The 20,105-nt window shown below is 49.8% G+C and overlaps 1 protein-coding gene across 1 annotated transcript in view; it reads right to left on the minus strand.

Moving 5' to 3' along the window:
• Positions 1-11,583: 11,583 nt before the first annotated feature.
• PKD1L1 (polycystin 1 like 1, transient receptor potential channel interacting) overlaps positions 11,584-20,105 on the minus strand; it is a 105,886-nt gene continuing 97,364 nt past the window's right edge. The window contains exon 51 of the mRNA XM_078059866.1: positions 11,584-12,766. The gene's annotated coding sequence lies outside the window, so the exon portion shown is untranslated. The remainder of the gene's footprint in view (positions 12,767-20,105) is intronic.

Consider the following 20,105-nt stretch of genomic DNA (forward strand, 5'->3'; position numbering starts at 1 on the left):
TAGGATATGTTTCAACAAGCATAACTACTAAATTAAAAGGAATGTCCTTTAAAAATTTCCCAAGATTATGTGGTGGGTGGGTATCATTTTTGAGTTTCTAGGCAGGTAGTTTCCTCTATCTCTCTCTCTTTTATATATAAACACACACACATATATATGGACCACTTAAAGCATTGGCAGACATAATGGCCCTTCACCAGGAAATGTCTCTCCAAAGATATTCTTCCATAGGGGCCACAAGGCCATTATCATGCCCTGTGAAATTTAATATTGATTCAAATATTTTCCTTTGTCCACAAAATGTCTTTAAAAAAAATTTTTTTTTTTTAGAGATTCAGTTATTTATTTTAGAGAGGGTGGGGCAGAGGGAGAGGGAGAGAGAGAATCCCAAGCAGACTCCCCAGTGAGCACAGAGCCCTGTGTGGTACTCGATCTCATGACCCTGAGGCCACGACCTGAGCCAAAATCAAGAGTCAGACACTCAATCGACCGAGCCACCCAGGCGCCCCTCTTTTAAAGTTTTCTAAGCAAGACCCAGTCAAGGATTTCACGTTACATTTGATTGTCATGTCTCCCTAATCTCCTTTCATCCAACAGTCTGTTTCATGATTTTTGTTTTTCAATGGTCAAATCTTAAGTCAATCAAGAGGTCAACTCATTTATGGAAAATCAAGAATGTGCCAGGAGCTTTGCAGGTGTCAACATAATCTCAACAGTACTTTTACAGTTTAATTTGGGGTTGCCTCCCTCCCTGGGGGAGACCTGCCAGGCAGGGGTCACATCTGGGTGCTGATACTGAAGACCTGCTCGTTGTCAGAGCGACTGCCCTCGACCCCATGAGGGGTGCATCAGTACCTGATGCTCAGGGCAGTTACGAGACTCGCCTGAATCACCCAGAACTGGCAGAACGGTCATTCAACAAGGACCTCTGATTCCACATCAAAGTCTGCACCACATGGAGGCAGCCCATCCTTCAGAACTTCCATTTACCCACACGGAGATTAAGGAATTACACGATCTTGTCTCAGACATACATTCCAGCTCTTGGTATGCTGAGAGTCCCAGCATCCAGAAGCTCAGCAGGAGCCCGCCAAGTGGCTTACAGTGGAAGGAGCATGTTAGGATCTGGGGCTCCAGTCCTGCCTCCACCACCTACCATCCGTGGCCACAGGCAAGGCATGGAGCGTCTCACCCACACCCAGTGGCCTCTCGTAGGAACCGAGGTAACAACATCTGCCTACCGGGTTGAAGAAGGAGAAAATGAGTCAGGGAGGCAGAATGGTGCCTGGCAAAATGCTAGTTTAAACAAGATGGAAATGGAGAACCCATAAAATACAAGATGGAGTGCAGGGCAGGCTGGAGTTGAACAAAAGGCACATCTGAATACAGTCATGAAGCGGTCAGTGTTTTCTGCTCAAGGGAAGCTATTTGTTACATACTTCCAGAAAATGAAGGCCAAGCTTCCTCTTGTGTACTAAGAACACCAACCAGGTGGGAAGATGTTAGCATTTGTTCCTTCCTAGATGACGGCCAACTTCTCAATGCAGTGTCTGGAGAACACCGACAGCACCATTCTGAGCAAAAGGAATGAAAACCAGCCGTGACCTGGGAGCCTGATGCCATAATTCACCCACACCGTGTTCTGCCGGCGGGCTTCCGTCTCTGCCCCAGGTTGTAGCTCAGAAAATGAATTACACAGGGATCTGTGGCCTCGTTTTGGGATGGCCAGCTGCAAAGTCGAAACAGAATTAAAACTTACTTTAACTCTTGTGAATGAATCAGCACGTGTGTGTCTTCCTAGTTTCGGGCAAAATAAAGTACACTTAAAAACAAGCAGAAGTGTTCCCTGTTGCTAAGGATTTATGTCTGGATCCAAACCATCCTGGTTTCGTACACTTTAGATTACTCTAGATTTCAGGAAAACGCGCTTCAGTTTGTTGGTGAGCAAGTGGAGATCTCAGACTTGAGCCCAGTGCTCGACTAGATACGCGAGAAAGAATTCCAGCATGCTTCTTCTGGAGAATGGAGGTGAATGGGATCTCTCGGAAGCTGAGGTCTGCACAGGTGTCCCAGGAAGCCAGGCAGGGAAGCCTAACAATCTTTTCATAACCCGACTGGAGAGCTAATGGCTGGAAAACCAGTAGGACGCTGTTATAACAATCCAGGCAGGAAGCCATGTGGCTGAGGCAAGATGGCGGCAAGTGAAAGGACAGGGTTCGGGTTCTGGGAGGCCCCCTCAAGGGGGCCCGCTCACTGACTGAACAACTAGACGGAGAAGGTGGGCAGCGTGAAGACGGGAGTCCAGGGTGAATCCAGGTTTCTGGCCTGAGCTGTTGGGTGGTGGTTATGCCCCTCGCTCTAAGGGGAGACTCAGGACTTAGGAACACTTTGGGGAATATTCTGTAGCCTTTCAAAACCTTAGTTTCTTCTTCCATAAAATGGAGAAAACATCATGGACTCTACAGATGATATGGAAATTGGGAAGTTGTATAAAATATCTAAAAGTGCCTGGGATGGAGAGCGTGTTTTTTATATGTTTTTCACACTGCACGCCTACAGCTTCCGGCCTCACTCCCGGCCTCACTCCAGTGCTGTCCCCACCCCTGGCCACAGAGTGAAGCCTTTCCTCTCCCGTCACGCTTCCCCCAGCACCTCATCAACGCATCCTGTCTGCAGAGGATGGCGGAGGCCAGAGCAGGTACCCGGTCGGTTACTGAGATAAATCCCTGAACTCTAGCCCCAGCACAGGCTGCTGTTGGAATGTGGGCTTTTCACGGCACAAGGGGACACTGTTGTTAAATTTTTTCAGCAAGGGATCAGTTTCTTTTTGCTCCCTGCTGTTCCCGACTCATGCTTAGCCTCTCCCCTCGCCTTCATTCAAGAAAGGCTTCGAGAAAGGAGGGGGTGGTTGGAAAAGGAAGACAACAATCAGGAGCAATAGTGACAACAATCCCAAGTCTCACCAGTGCAGATTCTCCAAACAAAGTGCTCAGGGAATTAAGAAGATGTGAGAGAAATGAGCACACACCCATCTGTCTCTTCTTTCTGGCCTGAGAAACAACCCACAAGAACGCCTCCCTCCTTCATGACTGTCCCCAAAGGTTGCATAGTTGTGCACGCATGTACATGCGTGTAAGTGTGCATGTATGCATGTGTGCACGTGCGTGGCTTTGCATACACGTGCATGTGTGTGCACGTGTGTGTGCATGCACATGTGAGTGAGGGGGTCCGGCGATCTCCCCAGGGAACGGCCCCCAAGTGCCGCTCTCTGGGCTAAGCTCTGGGAGGTGATGAGACCTCAGAAACGTGGGTGTGCACACGACTGACCCCCAGGGGAAGGGCCCCCTTCTGGCCCGTGTGGACGCCCAGCATGGCAGCGCACCCAGGGGTGTAGGCAGCCGGGGTCCACGGCTGGGGAGGCAGGAGGACACGTCACTCGGGGCCACTGCATGTGTGGAGCTCCGCCAGGGCTGGAGGGTGGCCCGTTGGTGTGACCAAGGCCCCCATACAAACTCAGACTGCATCTGGAGAGGAATGAGATCCCATCTCAAAGTTGTCAATGGAGCTGATTGGCAATGACCAGCTGTTGGAGGACAGGTTGACTCTAGAAAACGCTGTCCTATAGATAGGCTTCCTTCATTTCTGAGAGAGCACACACAGAGCAGGTTGCGACTGAATTAAGGTTGTCTTTTGCTTCCAGAAAACTATCTTTGGGATAGTTTGTATTCTCACATCCTTGGCCCTCAGCCCGCTGGCGTCAGCACCGACCGTGACACATCCTCTCCACCAAGGACCGAGGGGAAGCCCGCCCCGACACCACCCTTTGCTGGCTCGAGAACCTTCCACCAAACCCACTTCCATCTATGCCTCTCCATCCCGGATTCAGTATTCTGATTCGATTTTCCCAGGGAGCTTCATTAGAATGAGAAAAATTAAATTTACCAGGGAAAGAAGGAAACAAGCGAATAAAAAATATGACAAGTAATTTAATTTTCGGTCCATGAACTCCCCTGTGTGATTCAATTCTGCCACATGGAACAAGTAACTGAAGGATGAAGCCTCCTCTCTACACAGAAACCCACTAATTCGTATTAATAGCCTGGTGCTCGTGCTCAGATGGTCCCCCCCAGTGACGTGTGACCTGTTTACTGGTCCTTGCAGAGTGGCCCAGACTTTCCCCAGAACCGACACACCACACACCAGAGTGTGATGCCCTGAGAGCCCACTGCATCGTTAGGACCCCAGTGAGGATGCTCACTTGTCTCCATCTTACCTACGACAAAACAAAGGCCTCAAGAGTCTGGAAGAATAACAGAAATTGCCAGAGCTGAGACTTGAATCCTGTGCTTTGGTTCTAAGTGGTCTGTTACTTCTACCACATGGGTGGTGGCTTCTTCGAAGGATGCTCCTCACGTGAAGGTGCCAGAGGATCGGGCTGGGACCATTCCATGTGCTCACTGAGCATTTAGCACCTGCTTGTTCTCGGCATCCTTTTCAGTTCCAGCCACTACGAGGGGAGAAATGCTCTCACGGTCTGGGGAAGGCCCCAAACAGCCAATTCACAGACGGCCAGTTTACGGAAGAATGAATTCCCAGTTTTAACAAACCCATCAAGAATCGATTAAGAAAGAAAAGATAGCAGCCAGCACTGGGGAGACAGTAATGAAGGGTCAGCCGAACATGCTGCGGATGGGGGGAGCACATTGCCCTAAACTTTCTACGAGGTGATTCGGCAGGGGCAGGAGTTGAGTTGTGTCCCTCTGAAATTCGTATATTGAAGTCCTGGCACCTCGGGATGTTCTGTCCCTTATTTGGAAGTAGGGTTTTGCAGATGGAATTCGGTGAAGATGGGACTGCATGGGAGCGGGGTGGACATAGGCCAGTATGATGGCACTCCAGAAACCAAGGGGGACCTTGCACAGAGCCGGGCACAGGGAGAACACGATGCAAAGAGACACAGGGAGTGGGTGGCCGTCTACACTCCAGGGAGTGGATTCTCCCTCCTTCCCGCCTCAGAGCGATCACGGGCTTCTGGCCTCCAGGTCTCTGGGGCGGCGGCCCAGCAACCCGACGCGGGGATGGGTACTGAGACCCTCAAAATGCACAGGACTGTCTTGCCTTTGGCTGTCTCCTTGGATCACGCAGATCCACACTGATGTACACGTGAGAGTGCAGTTCGCTGGTCTCTCCTCCAACACGCTGAGGCCAGAGGCCAATCGGAGAGCCCTCTGGGCCCCAACCCATTTCTGAAAGTTCTCTGGGAGTTTGCGCGTTGGGTCTCCCTCCTCATCCAGGCTCCTGGGTGAGTCTGCTGCCCAGCTGGCGGGGTGCTGTCCGGTTTGGGGGAGCCCGCCTTGTTCTGCGGGACACCACGGCCACTGCCCAGCCTGGGCTCTGCTTTGTGCATGTCCCCATGCCCCCACGCCGAGTGTGCGGGCGGCGGCAGGCCTGGGGGTGGGGGCCAGCAGGTGTCACCACGGGCTCAGAACCGTGGAAGACACGTGTGTGGCTCCCCCATCCTCTTGGGGCAGCTCCCCTGTATTTCTGATCTGAATCACCCAATATCCCCTGCAGCCAGGGGCAGGACGAATGGCCGGACCCCTCCAACGCGGGCTGGCTGACCCCTGAGCTTCGGTGAAAGCAATTCTGGATTTAAACAGCATCTCCTTGTGGGGCCCGTTTGCTGGACCACACGGAGCCCCCCAGAGTGGCTCTATTGACCTCTGACCCCTGGCCCGCTCAGCGAGACAAGGTGAGTACTTCTGGGGCGGCTGGGCCCCTGGGAGGACCCGAGAATAAATCTGAACCTATTTACATTCTCTTTCCCTGAAGGTGATAAATGGCTTCCCCCCATTCAGGCCAAGCCCCTGTGGCCCTTTTATATGCTGCCCCGGCTTTAAGAAAGCGAAGAATGTCCTGTGAGTGTTTCCACTGTTTACCAGCAGAAGGGCAGAGATCGGATTACCGGCGCAGAGTGATTCATCTTTTCTCCCAAGGCAAAGCCTGTGTCCACAGCGCCTGTGTCCACACGAGTTCACTTTGCGGATTCGGGCGGTCAGGAGCAGGAGGTCCGGGCAAGGGTGCAGGGGGAGAGGGGCTGGGGGCTCCGGCCAGCAGACGGGGAGTCGCGTGGGTCCTCCTTCTGCCTCCTCGTTAGGACTCTAATGGAGCTTCTGGGCTTGGGGTTTTGTTTTTTAACACAAGTTAAAAAACTTGATTTCCTCCCCGCCCGGCCGATTCATGATGGTTTTCCCAGGCTGCTGGGCTGGAAGGGGTTTTCAGAAGTATGTATGATACTTGGAAGCATTAATTCAGCAACTGCGAGAACAGAAATTCATATTCGAAGGAAAATGTGAGGCCGGGCTGTGGGTCCGAGCCAGATCATGCCATCACCACTGGCATTTTAAGTTATGGAACATTTGGAAGGTACAGAAAAGCATAAGGAAACTTACTTGCCCACTTTAAAAATTCTACCATTTTGCCATATTTGTGTCCGTTTTCACTAAGAAATAAAACACACAGAGAAGCCCCACTGTGCTCCCCTCCCTGTCCTTAAATTGCTGTTTCTCATCCCCAGGACGTAACTCTGCTCTGTTACAGACGACCACATCCACACACAATACAGAGAAAAGGACTGAATTTGCACGGGAGTGCATCATTCTGTAATAAGTGTGTTTTCACCTGACACGGTGCTCATTGCAATGTGATAATATTGACAGATGAAGCATAAGTCATTTCATTTAACTGGCGCATAGCGTTTCATTTCACGGGCATTGCACACTTTAATCGTAATAATGGTGGATGTTTGGGTGGCTTGGGTCAAGAACTGGGAAAGGCCTGGGATCTCATCCACTTGCTGGCCAGCAAGCTAGGCTGCCCCAGTTTTGGGCCACTGGAGGAAGACATAAGGTTCCGGGGTCAGAGACGGAGGACTTTGTTATTCACGGCCAAAGCAGAGCCAGAGGGCCAGGGTGTGGGCACTGGTTCCCTGCACCCAGTGCCCACGGGGTGACCACGGAGGGCCAGGTGACAGCTGCACATGCTGCAGGTCCCATTCGAGAGAGGGCCTCTGACCTTGGGGGGACCCCGCGGGTGTAGAGCTGATGGTACGTGAGCTGCCACTCTGTTCTGGGGTGACATCACCGCATCCTTTGCGGTTCCTTCCTATAAACACAGCTTTGAAAAATGGCAGGTCAAGAGCAGTCGAGGCTTGCAGGCTTGGCTCAGCCAGCGAGGTGCAGGGGGAACAGGAAGCCCGAGGAGGACACTGTCTCCCAGAGCTTCCCAGCGTTGGCTCTTCAGGTATACACAGAGCGCCACCAGTGGTCTCCTCACACAGGCCGCAGAAGACAAGGTTTATTTATTTATTTGGGGGGGGCAAGTGGGAGGAGGGGAAGGTGGGGGGAGAGAGAGAGAATCTGAAGCAGATGTCCTGCTGAGCGTGGAGCCCAACACGGGACTCGATCCCACGACCTGGAGATCACGACCTGAGCCGAAACCAAGAGCCGGATGCTCAACAGAGTGAGCCACCCAGGCGCCCCCAGAAGATTTGCTTCCTGGCAAATTGTTTTGAGCAGTGATTGTAGGAATTTGCAGTTCTCCAGCATACAGGGGTTTTCTTCCTTCCTCGCCGCCTGGCAAGTGCTCATGTCATCACGCCCTTTAATCTGTGCCCAACTGAGGGGTACGGAGTGGAAGGGCAGCTTATTTTAATGGCTCCTGGATTCCTGATGAGTTTGAACATCTGTTCTTTCCTTGTACAGTTGCTGCTATTCTGATTGGACTGTCCCGTGTCCTTTCACTTTTGCCTGGTTTTGTACTTTTGCCTTTTTCTCATGGATTTGTTGGTGTTCTTTGTACATGCTGCGTACTAATCCGTTGTCAGTTATATGAGGTAAGAATATCGCTTCTCACCCCACGGCTGTCTTCTCACTCTGTGTATAGGTTTTAGTTTCAGAGAAAAATGTTAACATTTTAAATGTGAAAAAAGAAATTACACAAAATACATCCCACTTAATAATAATATCAAAAAGAATAAAACACTAGGGGAAAAAGTTTAACCAAAGAGGTGAAAAATCTATGCTCTGAAGACTATAAGACTTTGAGGAAAGAAATTGAAGAAGACCGGGGCGCCTGGGTGGCTCAGTCGTTAAGCATCTGCCTTCTGCTCAGGTCATGATCCCAGGCTCCTGGGATCGAGCCCCGCATCGGGGTCCCTGCTCAGCGGGAAGCCTGCTTCTCCCTTCCCCACTCCCCCTGCTTGTGTTCCCTCTCTCTCTGTCTCTCTCTCTCTGTTAATAAAATTGAAGAAGACATAAATACATGGAAAGATATCCTGTGTTATTGCAGTGGAAGAATTAATATTGTTAATGTATCCATACTATACAAAATGATCTATAGATTTAATGCAATCCCTATCAAAATTCCAATGGCATTTTTCACAGAAATAGAAAAAAATAATCCCAAAATTCACATGGAACCACAGAAGACTCCCAAATAGCTGACGCGACCTTGAAGAAGAAGGACAAATTGGAGGCACCACATTTCCTGATTTCAAACCATGTTAAACAGCTGGATGGTACCGACATACAAACAGACATGTGGACCCACGAACAGAATAGAGAGCCCAGGAATACATCCACACAGGCACCTGATCTTTGACAAGGGTGCCAAGAACACATAATGGGGAAGGGACAGTCTTCAATAAATAATATTGGAAAAACTGAACATCCACATGCCGAAGAATGAAACTGGACCCCTACCACTCACAAAAAATAACTTGAAATGGATTAAAGACTTCAGTGTAAGACCTGATGCCATAAAACCGCTAGAAAAAAACACAGGGAAGAGGTTGCTTCTTTTTTAAAAATGATTTTATTTATTTATTTGTCAGAGAGAGAGAGAGAGCACAAGTAGGGAGAGCAGCAGAGGGACAGGGAGAAGCAGTCTCCCCACTGAGCAAAGAGCCCAATACTGGGCTTGATCCCAGGACCCTGGGATCATGACCTGAGCCGAAGGCAGATGCTTCACCAACTGAGCCACCCAGGCGTCCCTGGGGACGAGGCTTTTTAACATTGGTCCGGGCAACGAGTTTTTTGGATTTGACACCAAAAGCAAAAGCAACAAAAGAGAAAAAAATAAACAAGCAGGACTATTTCACACTAAAAAACTTCTGCACAGCAAAGGAACCATCAACAACATAAAAGGCGATCTACAGAACAGGAGAAAATATTTACAAAGCGTATCTGATAAGGGGTTAATACCTGGTATGTATATATAACACACATAACTTCGTAGTAAAAAGCAAATGAGAAAATAACCTGACTATAAAATGGGCAAAGGAAGTGATTTTTTTTTTCAAAGAAGACATAGAAATGGCCAACAGGTACATGAAAAGATGCTCAGCATCACTCATCATCAAGGAAATGCAAATCCGAACCACAATGAGATACCACCTCACACCTGCCAGAAAATGGCTGTCATCAAAACAACAAGAGACCTCATATGTTGGCGGGATGTGGAGGATAGGGAACCCTTGTACACTTTTGGTGGGAATGTAAATCGGTGCAGCCATTTTGGAAATAGCATGGAGGTTCAAGAAGTTAAAATAGGACTTCCGTGATCCAGTAAATCCCACTATTTACCCAAAGGACATTAAGTCCCTATCTCAGAGTGGTATCTGTACTCCACGTTCACTGCAGTATTATTCACAGTGGCCAAGACATGGAAATGACCTAAGTGTCTGTCAGCCGGTGAATGGATAAAGAAGATGTGGCATATGTACAATGGAATATTATTTGGCCTCAAAAAGGAAGTTCCGCCATTTGCAACAACATGGATGGACCTAGAAGACATCATGCTGAGTGAAATTTAAGTCAGGCACAGAAAGACAGATACTGCATGCTCTTACTTACCTGCGGAACTAAACAGTTGGAACTCACTGAAACAGAATGGAATGGTGGCGACCAGGGGTGGAGGGGAGGAGGGGCGGGGAGACATCCATCAGAGGGCACAAACCTTCAGTTATAAGACGAGTAATTTAGAGGGATCCAATGGGCAGCATGGTGACAACAGTTAATGATAATGCATTGTATACTTGGCATTTGCCAAAACAGGTCTTGTGCTCTTACACACACAGACGATAAGTATGTGAGCTAACGGATGTGTGAATTAGCTAATTATTGTGATCATTTCACAATGCATATGTATACCAAATCGTTATATTTATAATTTTATTTGTAAATTATATCTCAGTGAAGCTGGGCAAAAGCTATAAATAACACAATTTACTTTTAATTTTTCTGAGTTTTGCTTGTGTCTTGTTTAAAAAGAAACTTCTGCTATGAATAAGGCCATACTAATTTTTCTTATTTTTCTTTTAAAAATATTAAAGTTTTACTTCTTACATTTAGGTCTCAAACGCACTGGGAACGTACTCCTTTTTTGTAGTGTGAGGCATGAATCGAATTCATTTTCACACACGTGGACACCAATGGTCTCAACACCATGAATTCCCCATGGACGTGTCAAGTACCCATTCCGTCCCACATACATCACTTTGCCAGTCGCTCCGGCTCAAAGCCTCGCTCAGGGCCACCCCGACTCCTCTACCTGAAGCCCACTCCAGTCACAAAGTCTGAGAGCTCTACCCTGAAACAAACTCCCCAAACCAGCCGTTTCTCACCCAACACCAAACCACCCCCACCTTCTGCCTGGGTTGCTCCATGGCCTCCCAGCCAGTTCCCCTCCCTCATCTCTTGCTCCCTTACAGCCTCTGGTCCATGCAGCAGCAGAGTTAGGTCTTTAAAAATTCGTCGATCATCCCATTCCCTGCTCACACTGAGAATCAAGTTCACAATCCTACTGTGTCTGCAAGACTCCCCTGTGCCCTGGTTGCTGGCTATCCCCTTACCTAGTTTCCTGCCTCCCCCGCCCTCTCTGCCCCTTCTCTCTCTGTCTCTGTCTCTCTCTCATTATGCTGCAGGTGGGAGGTGGCAGCACCGCAGGGCCTTTGCACTTGCTATTTCTTCTGCCTGCCTTTTATCCCCCCACGAGGCAGGGGCACAGCTTGCTTTAACCTCATTCAGTTTTCTTTTCTTTTCTTTTTTTTTAAGATTTATTTATTTGACAGAGAGAGACACAGCGAGAGAGGGAACACAAGCAGGGGGAGCGGGAGAGGGAGAAGCAGACTCCCCGCTGAGCAGGGAACCCAATGCGGGACTCGATCCCAGGACCCTGGGACCATGACCTGAGCTGAAGGCAGGTGCCCAATGACTGAGCCACCCAGGCGCCCCTCTTTTTTTCTTTTTCAAGATTTATTTATTTATTTGAGAAAGAGAGAGAGTGAGTGTGGGGCAGGGACGGGCGGACGGAGAGGAAGAGAGAGAATCTTCAAAGTGAACTCCCCACCGAGCGTGGAGCCTGACCCAGGGCTCGATCCCACGAGCCACGAGATCATGACCTGAGTGAAAACCAAGAGTCAGACGCTCAACCGACTGCTTGCTTTCTCCTCCACGACTTTTATTCCCCAGCTGCTTTATTGACTACCGTGCAGTATTGACATCCTTGTTTATACACCGGCTCAAGATTTTGTTCATTTATTCATTTTTTTGGAGAGAGGCCAGGTATAAAGAGAATAAAGAAAAACAGGAATACATAGAATTCATTGTTTGCAATAAAAATACTTCTAAAAAACTTTTTTTGTATCATATGTTTTAATGTTTTTATCGACATCACTGCCACATAACATTATATTAGTTGCAGGTGTACAATGTAAGGATTTGATGTTTATATATGCTGCAAGTGGTCACCAAAACATCATCACCTCACATCGTTTTCAAATTTCTTTTCTTTTTTTTTGTACCCCAAGAAGCTGCAAAAAGAGCATGGAGGTTTTTAAATGGGTTCAAAAGAGCAACCTAGCCAACTTCAAAGGTTCAGTTTGAATAACCATTTTATATTGAATTAGTAAGTCAGGAAAAATAAGAGCCATTAATCTGGCAAGATTCAATTGCTAACTTTACAAAATGAGAACTTTATTTGAAAAACCCTACTTAAAAATCAAAATCCCATCCTGGTCCAATTCTTTTGTCTTCCCTTCCCTTCCCTTCCTTTTGTTCTTTCTTTCATTCTTTCTTTCGTTCTTTCTTTCTTTCGGGGGGGGGCAGAGGGACAGATGGAGATGGAGAGAGAGGATCCCAAGCAAATCCCCCGCCAAGTGGGGAGCCCAATGGGGGGCTTGATCTCACCACCCTGAGATCATGACCTGAGCCAAAATCAAGAGTCAGATGTTTAATCGACTGAGCCACCCAGGCGCCCCCATCCCAGTCCATTTTATTGCATTTATTAGATTTATGTGCTACCTTATAGGAACCGAGACTCAACAGCTAGAACAGAAACTTCACAAAATAAGATGATAGTCTTTTGATACCGGGACAGATTCAGTAAAACAAATAAGCAAACAAATACAATAATACGAAGCTCCAGGGCAGCTGGGAAAGGAACCACCTGGAAAATGGCAGAGCTGGAATCTTACCCCAATGTGGACTGTTGGGAAGGGGGTTTCGAGTGATGGTCTAGTGACAGACAAGCCTTGATTGTGACTTAGTTTTCCGTATACTTGTGTGAACTGGAATCATGGGCGCCTTCCTGGAACCTTGCTTCTTGTCCTTGTAAAGTCCGGACGTCGGCTGCGGACGGTGTCGTGTGGGTTCAGATGTTCGAGAGCGCCTTAGCATGGCACCAGGCTGCCGTGAGTCCTCCCTCCCTGGTGGCCAGAAAGAAAAAATGAAAACCATCTTACACTGAAACAAATTCCAAATCCACCTAAAATAAGTAGCGGACAGAAAGATGAATCCATATTATGATCTGTCAGGATGGAGAAGGTTCTGTGGAGTGAACCCCAAGGGCAGAAGCTGAATCCACCCCGGGGTGAGGTTTCCGTGGACTCTGCTCCCCCCAAGAGGCAGGACATCCCGATGTGTAGATGCTGGTTCCAGAACCCCAGTGCCCGGTTCACGTGCGAGCGTCACCGCCTTCTCGCTCTGGGACCCGCGACACGTTACTTTACCCCTCTGTGCCCCCACACAAGGGCAAATGCTAATAAAACCTATTTCTCAGGGTTATGTGAAGACTCAACTAGTTAATATTTGTAAAAAAAACTTCGAACCGTGGCTGGCTTGTGGCAAGCAACAGAAAAATATGCACACATACATAGATGGTCTGTTGTATTTGTTATCAACTAGAATTTCAAAGGCAAAAAACCAAGTAGGTAGAATAGTTAGAATTCTTAATGTTATGGGCCGAATTGCGTCCCCTCGGGATTCACATGTTGACAGTCCTGTCCATGTTCATACGTCGGAATATAACCGTATTTGGAGATAGGGCTTTTAAAAAAGACGTGTTTAAGGCCAAATGAGGCCGTTTGGATGGGCGCTAATCCCATCTGACTGGTGCCCTTGTAAGAGGAGGAGGTCAGGACACAGGGAGAAGACGGTGTCTCCCCGCCGGGGAAAGAGGCTCAGGACAACCAGTCCCGACCCCCGATCTCAGACTTCCATCCTCCAGCACCGGGAGGAAATCCGTTTCCATCCGGGCCACACGACCTGTGCTACGGCATTCTGACTGCCCTGGCAAATTAACACACTTCCTGAATAACGATCTCCTCTAGTCAGACACAAAAGTATTTTTCCCAATTGAAAAATGGGCCAGGGCGCCTGGGTGGCTCAGTCGGTGAAGCGTCTGCCTTCGGCTCAGGTCATGATCCTGGGGTCCTGGGATGGAGCCCCGCATCGGGCTCCCTGCTCGGCGGGAAGCCTGCTTCTCCCTCTGCCTCTGCCCCTCCTCCCCCCAACCCTGTGCTCATGCTCTCTCTCACTCTCTGTTGCTCCCAAATGAATACATAAAACATCTTAAGAAAAAAAAAAAAAAGAAAGAAGAGGAAGGTGGGCCAAGTACATGAACAATTTACTGAAAAAAAAAAAGTGGCCAGCACACATAAAAAAAAAAAAAAAAGCCATACTCAGCTTCATCAGTAATCAAAGAAATGTGAGCTTCGATAATGGCCTGCTAGTCGGCACAGCAGACTGACGAAGATGGAAGGAAAGAGGCCCCCAGCACGGCCGCCGCAGTGAGGAGCGGGGCCCTCGCTGCTCTGCCCTCGGCCTCGGCCACGGCCACGGCCACGGCCGAACAGCCCGTCAGCCCCGTGGAGGGCGTGAGCAGAGCCTGGGGCGGCGCTGCAGCACCTGGTGTCTCCCGGACGTTGTGCAGGTTCTGACTCAGAGCCCCCCTTGGATGCGGGCGCGTGCTCTGGGCTGGCCGGGAAGGCCACCAGCACGCTGGCTCGGGAGCTCGACCTCTCAATGACGTCACTGAAGGTTGTTACGGCTGCGTGGCCCCCAAGTGTCTCCTCGTGGCCGGCTAGAGCCCCGCCAGCCCCCCCCCAGGCCCCCGCAGCCGTGGGTCTGGCTTCTGTCACCACACGCTCGTTTTCCTGTCCCAGAATCTCGTCTGAATGGAAGCACTCGGTGGGTGCAGACTCCAGCCATCCAGCTGCTTTCACTCAGCGTAGGCTCGGGGGACCCGTCCCCATCGTCCCGTGAGTCAACAGTTCATCCCTCTTTTGCTGGGAGACAAGGAACGAGCAAGAAGAGCCCCAGGATGCGCGGCCCGCTGCCTGAGTTTCCAGGGAGGGCGCACGGAGGCAGGGTGCGGTGGGCTCCCTGGGCTGGGGGGCAGAGGTGAGGGCCTGCGGGTCCCGGCAGCTGGCGTTCGCAGGGGCCCCACAGAGGAGAGAGGCCCAGAGGGGCCCTCCACAGGTCTGCGAGCCGAGAGCAGCTGAGCGGGTTAGAGCAGTGCCCGGTGCCCACGCGGGGCCGGAGCGGACAACCTCATCGTCCGCGCGGCCTCATGCAGGACATTCCAGAAGGGCCTCGTCTCTGCAGTGACAACGATTAGCTGCGTATTAAGGCTGCCCATGGCCTGCCTCACTTGTCTTCAAAGCAAGAGTCAAGAAGTCTTTCCAAGGAACTCAACGGCATCCCAAAACAAAGCCCATGAATTCTCACAGAAATACAAAAATACCCGGCGTCCAACAGGCTAAGATTCACGAGCGTGGTAGAGCAGGTAGGAGGTGCGCAGAGCAGGGGAGAAGTGTCACCCAAATGAGAGAAATCAAACAGGTAAAGCTGATGCGGAGGGGACGCAGATGCTGGTTAGTGGGCATAAACCAAAGACCTTATTATACCTGGATTTCTAGATAGTCAAGAAATGAAGTAGAGACACGGAAGATATGTTTTAAAAAACCAACTAATCAGGGGCATCTGGGTGGCACAGTGGGTTGGGCGTCCGACTCTTGGTTTCAGCTCAGGTCATGATCTCAGGGTTGTGAGATCGAGCCCCGTGTGGGGCTCCTCACTCAGCGCAGAGTCTGCTTGAGATTCTCTCCCTCTGCCCCTCCCCCCACCTCTCTCTGTCTCTCAAATAAATAAATCTTAAAAAAACACAACCAGTCAAACTCCTAGAGATGAAACCTATAAAGCGTGAGATAAGATGTGTGTGTGTGTGTGTGTATAAATATACATGCTGGGTGGGATTCAGGGAAGATTAGACACTGGGTTAATTACTTAATTAGAAACATTAGCAAACTTGAGGATATAGCTATTTAAAATATTCGAAATGAAACACAAAGAGAAAAAAAGATTGTTTTAAGTGAAAAGGACACCCGTGAGCTGTGGGACGTCAGGGGGCCTGACAGATGCTTGAGGCCAATGAAGGGTGTGGGGCGGGTGTCAGGAAAATACTTGAAGAAATGTCTCCAAATTTTCCAGTTTTCATGGAAGCTGTACATCCCCAGATCCAAGCGAGGCTGAGCATCGCAGACAGGAAGAAAACCACCCCAAGCACATTGTACTCCAATGGCTCAAAACCAGCGACAGAGAGGAAATCTTAAAAGTGGTCAGAGAGAAAGAACACTTTACATACAGAGGAACGAGGATAAGGACAAAGTCAGAAAAGCTGTCGGCGCTGCAAAGAGAAGCAGATGATCTGTAGCCGCAGGACGTGACTTCTGTCCCCACGTCCTGACCGACACCAGCAGACAGACCATCAGCAGGTGCGCGAGCCTCCAACAAAGCCGTCAGCCAGCCCTGCCTCGGGGACAGCCACAGAGCGCTCTCTCAGTGACAAAGGGGACACGCTCCTTATGATGTCCAACCACGTTCAGGGACATAAAACAAGTCCCAAGAATTGTCAAAGGATTCGAGCCACATGAGGTATGTTCTCTGACCACAACAGAATAACGTTAGAAATCAGTTACGTGAGGACATCCGGAAAATCCCAATACATGCAGAATAAAATGCACGCTTCTACATATGGGGTCACAGAAGAAGCCAAAAGGGAAATTAGAAAGTATTTTGAACTAAATGAAAATGAAAACGCAGCCTGTAACAGCCCGGGGGACGCGCTAAAGCCATCCTTTGAGAGCGAACCATAGCACTAAATGCTTGCAGTGGGAAAGAAGAAACATCTCCAACCAGTGAGCCCAGCTTCTATCTGACGAAGGACAAGAAGAACCAATTAAACTAATGGCAGCAGGAGAAAGAAAATACTAAAGATCAGGACAGAAATCAGTGCCTTGAACAGAGAAAGGCAAGAAACCAAAGCTGGTTCTTTGAGACCAGATGACCCCAGCCGGGCTGATGAGAAGGAAAACCAGACTCCCATGAGCCACAGCAGCACAGGACTTATCTTCTCCTGACCGTCCTGTTCCTGGACTCGTGTTTATCATTCTGGACACACAGGAAGTACACACAGGGCCAGAGGAGGATCGCCAGGAGTCAGCAGGCAAGTGAAGGGACTCATATGGGGACTGTGGGGGTGGGGCAACGTCGGGTGGGGACAGTGGGGGTGGGACAATGTCAGGTGGGGACAGTGGGGGTGGGACGTCAGGTGGGGACAGTGGGGGTGGGGCAATGTCAGGTGGGGACAGTGGGGGTGGGACAATGTCTGATGGGGACAGTGGGGGTGGGGCAACGTCAGGTGGGGACAGTGGGGGTGGGGCAACGTCAGGTGGGGACAGTGGGGGTGGGGCAATGTCAGGTGGGGACAGTGGGGGTGGGACAACGTCTGATGGGGACAGTGGGGGTGGGGCAACGTCAGGTGGGGACAGTGGGGGTGGGGCAACATCAGGTGGGGACAGTGGGTGTGGGACAATGTCTGATGGGGACAGGGGGGTGGGGCAATGTCTGATGGGGACAGTGGGGGTGGGGCAACATCAGGTGGGGACAGTGGGGGTGGGGCAATGTCAGGTGGGGACAGTGGGGGTGGGGCAATGTCAGGTGGAGATGGGGACATCATCAAAAAATATAGTTCACAGTTGGGTGGAAGGAGGAAAGTATTTCTCTTACAAATAATAAACAATAAATAATACAAAGAATAAATAATAAATACAAATAATAACTAATAAAGCCACTTCTGTAGTTTGATGTGCTGAGGTCTTTGACCCAAGCCACCAATTCCCGGTGCATTTAGATCTGGGGTAGGGACAAGGGCGCTGGAAATGTGGCTGTATCACTGGTACACAGGTTAGCGACTTAGAAGTTCCTCTTTCATGGCTCTCGCATGGACAGACTTCTCAGTCCCGTGTGCGCTGGTCTCTCCCCTCAACTGCCGTCCCCGACACGGGGGTCCGTGATGGCCCCTACTGACCTCAGAGGCACCTCGGATCTTGAACCAGACCTACCCGGAATGCAAGGCAAGACTATTTATCTCAGAAGGAGTTTTGCCCACAGAACAAACTGGTGGCCGCACCTTCTTAAACATGAGCTGAGCTGACAAACTCTTGTATCAGTAATTCAGTCAGGACATTTGCCCCGTGGAGAATCTCAACGGTCTTTGACAAAATGCTCTCATAGCCTCAACTTATCTGGTCTAAAGCACAACCGAAGTACAGCATCGGCCCTGCCCAGCACCACGAGGATTTCCACTTCTTTCTTAGGCGAGGGCAGCGAACGTGGATCCGGAAGTAGAAGGTGTTAGACCGTGCGGACAGTTGGCCCATCAGTCAGCCCGCCGGCTGCACGTCCCGTCAAGTGGGCCGCCCTAGGTATTTAGTGGTGCATGTGGACAGCGAACTTGCATGGTCCTGGGCTGACTCGCTGTCCTTCGTCCATTTCGTTCCGGGATATTGATGCTGTTCGGATGCCGGGGACCTTTCGTGGTGGAAACGTGTTGCTTGGTAAGGAGCAGGCTGCCCGTTCGCTGAGCTGTCACGTCAGGGAGGTGGTTCCTGCTTTAGGCAGAGCTCCTGTCTCTCTCCGGCTTGGCCGATGCCCTGATCTTTCTTCCACGCACATTTCTGCCGGCGTTCTCTCTGCAGATATCTGGTTCCTGACACAAACATGTTACTCTGATCCCAAATAATCCCGAGTTTTGGGACTTCCAAGCAGGACTCTCCAGGATCCACCGTGGCATGGGATCTCCCCCGTCTGAGTCTTGGTACAACAGGAAGTGGAAACGGATGGTGTGGGGCCCAGCACGGGGCTGGACCCCATTAGGCAGATCAGAGCACTGGGGACGGCCACCCCCTGGAGGATCGCAGATGCCTCCGTGCTCTGGAACTTTCACCCTGGAAAGATAATCGAAGGAAGGGATAAACCCCGGGCCGGTTGGAGGAGGGAGGTACCAGGAAGCTGTGCAGGTTGTAAAGCACATTTCTGATCGGGACCGCTCTCTTGTCTGCTAGAGAAAGCATTACATTTTTTATTAATTATAAAGTGTCATTTCCATCATGCTAGTTTTGCATGTTAGAACAACCTTAAGTTATTTTTAAACTAATTTTTTTTTTTTACTTTGAGAGATTGTAGGTACACGTGCAATTGTAAAACCTCGTACAGAGATCCCATGAACCCTTTACCTGGCCTTCCTCATGGTAACGTCTCTCGTCTCTCGCAACCACAGGGCCATCTCAACTTGGATGTTACATCCGATACGGTTAAGATACAGAACATTCCATCCCCAGGGTCCCCCCTGCTGCCTTATTCTAGCTGCACGTCTCTCCCTCCTGCTCTAGAATCGGCTATCCAACTTTATAATGTTGTCACTTCAAGCATGTTACATAAACACGATCACAGAGTATGTAACCCGAGCTTGGCTCTGACAGTCAGCATAACTCCCTGGAGACTCACCCTGGTTGCTAGGCACACGGATACCCTGTTCCTCTTCACTACGGCATAGTGTTCCACAGGCAAAGGTGAGAGAGGGAACACAAGCAGGGGGAGCGGGAGAGGGAGAAGCAGGCTTCCTGCGGACTGGGGAGCCCGATGCGGGGCTCGATCCCAGGACCCTGGGACCATGACCTGAGCCGAAGGCAGACGCTTAACGACTGAGCCCCCCAGGCGCCCCTAGTTGAGCTGTTTAATCAGTGACAGATATCGGGGAGGTTTCCCCGCTTAGGGGTATTACAAGGAAGCTAGGAAAGTGCATGCCCAGGGTTTTGTGTGAACACCAGTCTCCATTTCTCTGGGACAAATGTATCCATTCTGGTACCATTTCCGGATCCTAAGTTTTTGTGTTTCATTTTATGAGAAGTTGCCTATTTCCCAGAAGGGCTGTACCACGCTACATTCCCACCAGCAATGGATGAGAGAGCTGGTCTCTGCATGCACGCCCCGTTAAGTGTCACTACTTTTACTTGAGCCGTGGTCATGGGTGCGGGGTGACGCCTCACTGGTCCCACTGTGAGTCACCCTGGTGGCTGCTGAGGCTCACATCTCGTGAGTTTCTGGACATTCTCTTCAGTGAAATGTCCGTTCATGTTTTGGTCCGTTTTCTACCTGGATTATTTGTAATTTATTGCTGAGTTCTGAGAGTTCTTTATATATTCTACATACTAGTCCTTTGTCGAATGTGTGGTTTGCAATCTCTAGTTGTCCGTTCACCCTCTTCCCAAGGTAGCTTGTAGAGCGAAGCTTTTAATTTTGATCTTATGGATTGTGCTGATTTGCTTCTTTGGTTCTTCTTTTTTCAAAAATGCTGTGGTTTTACGTTTTTCCTTTGAGTCCCTGATCTGTTTTGAGTTAATTTTTGTCTAAGGTGTGAGGTGC

The sequence above is a fragment of the Halichoerus grypus genome, chromosome 12 (assembly GCF_964656455.1).
Source record: "Halichoerus grypus chromosome 12, mHalGry1.hap1.1, whole genome shotgun sequence".
Taxonomy (NCBI): Eukaryota; Metazoa; Chordata; class Mammalia; order Carnivora; family Phocidae; genus Halichoerus; species Halichoerus grypus.